At 39.6% G+C, this 6,066-nt stretch overlaps 1 pseudogene; it reads left to right on the top strand.

Moving 5' to 3' along the window:
• The first annotated feature begins 1,666 nt into the window (after positions 1–1,666).
• LOC130018133 (uncharacterized) lies at positions 1,667–1,763 on the top strand (annotated as a pseudogene).
• The last annotated feature ends 4,303 nt before the right edge of the window (positions 1,764–6,066 follow it).

The following is a 6,066-nucleotide window of genomic DNA, read 5'->3' on the forward strand; positions in this document are numbered from 1 at the left end:
GGTGTTTGTCCCTTCTGCCTTTATCTCCCCTGGCAGCACAATGGCAATCACCTCAGAGACTATTGGATAGCCAGGTATGAGCTAGCGGTGACAGGGCTACTACAGCCTCGTGGGATGGGGGTGGGGGGTAGAAACAGCCCATTCTTCCTGCCCCGCCAAGACCATGAGTTGCCCACCATGAGCAGCTCTCTGGCTTGTCCATGGCCCCAGAGAACCAAATAGAATGCCCTGCCACAGAAGCAGGGTGGGGGGCATGTTGGGAGGAATACTGGGTTCATTGGTGGTAGAGAATGATTTCCATGAGCAGGCACCAGTAACATCTCCATTCGTCCTAGCCCTGAGATTTTAGCAAGTGCCACATTGGAGGCTCTTTCACGGTCAGGGAAATGAGATCCATTATTGTTAGTGGGTTTTGGCATGTAGAATTCACCACGGGGAGCTTGCCAGACTCTGCCATGTGGGCAAGATACTCTCGGTAACCTGCCAGGTTCTCCAAGAAAGAGAACTGGACAAAAAGAGTTGTTGAATTATCAACAAGATCCAGTCTCTGGATCTTGGCCATTCATGGGACTACATGGCTCCAAGGGCAGTTCGTGGGTGTAACACTTAGCTACTGGAAGATGAGGGATCTGGATGAGGAGTCCCAGTCTTGATCCGAGCAGCCTTGGATGTCTCCGCCCCGGGTCCCGCACACCTGGGATCCTCTGCCAGTTCCTTCATGCATGAGGCTCCTTCAAGCTTGGGGAGAGTGGTCTAAAGCGTACCTATGGCTGGTTGCAGAGGTCTGCAGCTGCCGGAGCTCTGCTTGGGGTGGTGAGGGAACCTCACCAACAAGGGCAAAGGGCCCTCAGTGAGGAAAGCCAGATGCGGGGTCAGGAGACTGTCATTTTAGACATATTTGGAATTAATTTTAGATCGAAAAGTACACATCATTCAAACTGCTGTATATGCTTAGCAATAAATTATTATACACTTCTTCAATGACCTAAGAAAACCCCCTCTGCTCAGAGAACTCGATTTTTAATTACAGGTGTGCTTTGCCCATGTGGAACGACAGAGAATCACTATGAGTAGATAAAAAACTCACTATACACACGAAGATGCACACAGGTTACTTTGAGACATCTGTTTTGTTAATGTTTGTTGGCCATTATACTTCACTGAGACCCTTTTTTCTGTCCTTTGCAGGAGCCTCATGAATCTCACCTTCCGTTCAAGTTGAACTTGTAATAAGGTGGAATTAAATCATCAATATGCTTCTCACCTCTTCCTTCAGGAGAAAAATCCTACTTACATTCAAGGTGGTCAAAGTGCAGACAATGCCATCCACCTTTTTCTGGAGATGTACACAGGACCGAGGTGAGAACAGCAAAAGGCTCTATTTTAATGGTCTTAATGAAGGTTTCAGGGAAGGGCATTAAACAAGACTGATTCACCATCTTCCAAAAGAAATAATGTGCACAGCTGACGCCCTGGGTATGGTAAAAGAGAATATGGTAAAAACCATACTTTTTCTTCTGGGACATTAAGGTTCTAAATCTATAGCTTCAAGCTGCTTTGAAATACCTACCTTGATTAGGAATCACCCTCAGCCATAGGAGTGAGTAAGGACAACACTCAAAAAAATCAGAAGAGAAAAATAGGGAAAAAAAACAACTCATACTCAGTTTGGCAACACATGTACTAAAATTGAAATGATACAGAGATTAGCATGGCCCTTGAACAGAGATGACATGCAAACTTGTAAAGTGTTCCACATTTTTGTTGCAAGAAGAATTAACAGGGCTACATTAATCTAAGACAAGCCCCACAAGTACTCCAAATTTCGACATAAAGTTAGCACAAATCCCCATCACAATGATCTCTCTCAATGTCAATGGACTAAATGCAGCAATTCAAAGGCAGAGGATGGCAGGATGAATTAGAAAACTGAACCCAACATTCTGCTGCCTGCAAGAAACACATCTGAATAATCAAAGAACACATGGGCTCAAATTCAAAGGCTGGGAAACCAATTCTTCGAGTAAAGAACACCTCCAAATATCTGGAGTGGCCATACTAGTATCAGACCACATGGACTTCAGGCTAAAGGTTATAAGAGACAGTGTAGGTCATTTCTTAATGATCATGGTATCTGTACATCAGAAAAAACTCACCCTCCTCAATGTATATGCTCCTAATGACAGACCAGCAAAATATGTAAAAACAAGTTCTAACAGACTTAAAGAAAAACATTGATAGCAACACAATACTAGATGGAGATTTGAAAGTATTTTCTCACTTCTCAATATATTAAACAGACAAAAACTCAGCAAGAAAATATTTTATTTGAGGGAAGTAGTGAACAACCATTGGCTTAGAATAGAAATCAAAGAGGAAATAAAAAGATTCCAGAAACAAATGAGAATGAGGAGCTACCAGAACTTGTGGGGCACAGCAAAAGCAGTGTTAAGAGAAACGTTTTTAGCTCTGCGAAATTCATCAGGAAGAGAGAAAGGGCCTACAAAAATAACTTACAGTTCAAGATTTTGGAAAATGACCAATTAAAGGAGTCCAAGCTAGGCAGGAGGAAGGAAATAATAAACCCTGGAGCAAAAATCAATGAGCTAGAATCCCAAAATACAATCCAGAAGACCAACAAAAAGCAAGACATGGTTCTTTGAGAAAATAAATAAGATCAATAAACCATAAGCAAGACTCACAAATAATCAAAGAGAACGAATCCTAATAAACGAATCAGAAATGCAAAGGGGGACATCATAATAGAAACTACAGAAATCCAGAGGATCATCAGTGATTATTTTGAGAATCTTTACAGCAGGAAATGAGAGAATCTTGAATAAATGGATAAATTACTGGATTCCAATTACCTCCCAAGGCTGAACCAAGAAGATTTCGAATATGATAGCACAGCGGTAGGGTGTTTGCCTTGCACGCAGCCAACATGTCCGACCCGAATTCAATTCCTCCGCCCCTCTCGAGAGCCCGGCAAGCTACCGAGAGAGTATCTCTCCCGCAGGGCAGAGCCTGGCAAGCTCCCCGTGACGTATTTGATATGCCAAACACAGTAACAAAAAAGTCTCCAATGGAGACGTTACTGGGCCCGCTCGAGCAAATCGATGAACAAAGGGAGGGCCTTTACCTTTTACCTTTATCACTACCAAGCAAATTGAAATGATAATAAAAAGTATCCCCTAAAACAGGAGCCCAGGCCCAAATGGATTCACTAATGAAATATTTCAAACCTTTAAAGAGGACCTGATGCCAACATTTTTTAAGATTTTCCAGGAAGTTAAAGAAACAAAAATACTACCAAACAGTTTCTATGAGGCAAAGTTCATCCTGATACTCAGATCAGACAGAGAAACCACAAAAAAAAGATAATTACAGATATTTCCTTGATAAATACAGATGCAAAGATCCTTAAGAAAATAACAGCAAAGAAAATCCAGAAACTCAACAAATGATCACACACTAAGACCAAGTAGGTTTATCTTGGGATGCAAGGATGACTTAACATTCTCAAGTCAATCAACAGAATACACCATCTCAATAAAATAAAGATAAAAGTCATATGATCATATCAATAGATGTAGATAAAGCATTTGATGAGATCCAGCACCCATTCATGATGAAAAACTCTCAACAAAATGGGAGTTGAAAGTACTTTCCTCAATATAGTCAAAGCAAACTATCACAAACCCACAGCAAGCATTATTCTCAACGGGGAAAAACTAAAGGCTTGGGTCAGAAATCAATGAGCTAGAATCCCAAAATACAATCAGGCACAAACCAAGTTACCGACTCTCACCACTCCTATTCAACATAGTACTTGAAGTACTTGCCATATGATTTGGTAAGAAAAAGATATCAAGGGCATCCAGATAAAAAAGGAAAAACTCAAGCTTTTACTATTTGCTAAATCAATATCCATTAGTCCATGGCTTTCCGGTATACTAATAATGAAAGAGAAAAAAGAGATAGGAGAAGAACAATCCCATTCACAATAATACATCAGAAAATCAAGTATATTAGAAACAGCTAAGAAGGTTAAGGATCTATACCAAAAAAAAAACCCTACAAACACCACTTCAAGAAATAAAAGAGGATATGAGGAACTGGAATCACATCCCATGCTCATGGATTGAGAGGATTAACACTGTCAAAATAGCAATACACCCCAAAGCGCTATTAAGATTCAATGCGCTTCATATAAGTATACCAATAACATTTTTCAAAGAAACAGATTAAAAATTCTTGAAATTCATAAACAACAATAAACTCCCATGAATAGCTAAACCAATCTTTCGAAAAAGAAGATGGGATCACCTTCCCCAACTTCAAATCCTAGGACAAAGTCGTAGTAATCAAAAAAGCATGGTATTCAGATAAAGACAGGGCTCAGATCAATGGAATGTCGTCAAATATCCTGACGCTGACCCTCAGATTATTATTACCTAATCATTCATAAAGGCTCAAGAACTATGAAGTTGAGCAAGGAAGTCTCTTCAGCAACTGGTGCTGGGCAAACTGGACAGTAACATGCAAAAAAGATGAAGTCAGACCTATTTATAGTGCCAGGAACAAAGTCAGATCAAATGAATTAAAGACCTCAATATCATACCTGAATTCTTAAGATATATGGAGAAAAATGTGGGAAGATCCCTCCATGACATTAAAGCTAAGGGAAACTTTTAGAATGAAACACCATTGACCAAGGAAGAGGAAGTGAAGATAAACAAATGAGACTACATTAAACTAAGAAATTTCAGCAACTCAGAAAAAATGGTGACCATGATAAAAAGACAGCCCACATAATGGAGAAAAATTATTTATGCAATACCCATAAAATTAACCTCAAAATTCTGACTGCTGTATCATTAAATATACTAAATAATTCCTGTGACTTTTATTCTTCTTCACATATATTTACTCTAAAATATTTTAGATTTCCTTTTAAACCACAGGTAAAAATGTAAAATTATAACTTTTCTTAAAAGCTAAAAATAACCCCTATACTTTGCCAGGTGAGACCCAAAAAACAAAACAGCAAACAAGCAAGCAAGAAAGAAAGAAATTAAAAATTAAAAATAATGCTCGTTGCAGTGCTAAGGATCAAACGCAGATCATTATACAATGGAAGGCAAATGTTCTATCACTGAGTTATATCCCTGTTCTTAAACATTTAAAAAGGTCTTATTTGATGTTTCATTGCATTTTCTTTTTTAAAAAATGCTTTTCTTAGTAGACCTGGTCGCCACTGTACCTCCTACTTGTTGACCTTTGTATATTTTACCTCTAAGATTCAGCTGGCACCTTATTCTTCCTATATCCATGCTCTCATTTGACAAACTTTCCAAGATCATGTCTGACTTGCTTTAACTTGACATAAAATGGACACCTTATTTTCTGTATGCTCTCACGCTACAGGTGATGATGTTTTCGACCCTGGAGAAGCATTTTCTGGGGAGCTTTCTGACTGTTTCTACTTGACTTCAAAGTATCTAAAGGTAAGGAATCATCTTTTTTTTTTTTTTGCATTTATGGGTCACACCTGGCGATGCACAGGGGTTACTCCTGGCTCTGTACTCAGGAATTACTCCTCACGGTGCTTGGGGGGACCATACAGGATGCTGGGAATCTAACCTGGGTAGGCCGTGTGCAAGGCAAATGCCCTACCTGCTGTACTATTGCTCCAGCTCCCCCCTCCCCATAATTCATCATCTTGAGGGCCTCAGATTTCTACCTTCCATTTAGAAACTTCATCTTTACATTGACACAGTAAATTGAAACCACAGAACCATTGAATGGCATGTTATAATGGTAGCAGCCATGAGCAAGCATTGATAACCCATAAGTTGGCATAAATGAATTCTTTCTCAGAGGCTTCAACTTCTGAGGATACCTTTCACAACCTCCTTTCTGTTACATATTCCTGGATCACAATCTACATCAGTCCATCAGTAAAAACTGTACACCCAAAAGCTAGTCTTCCAATGGGATCTTAATCCTTGATCCTTGTAACTTGCAATTTTTCATTCATGACTTGTTGACCTTGTTTCAGGC

Source organism: Sorex fumeus, unplaced genomic scaffold, assembly GCF_029834395.1.
Source record: "Sorex fumeus unplaced genomic scaffold, SorFum_2.1 ptg000237l, whole genome shotgun sequence".
NCBI lineage: Eukaryota > Metazoa > Chordata > Mammalia > Eulipotyphla > Soricidae > Sorex > Sorex fumeus.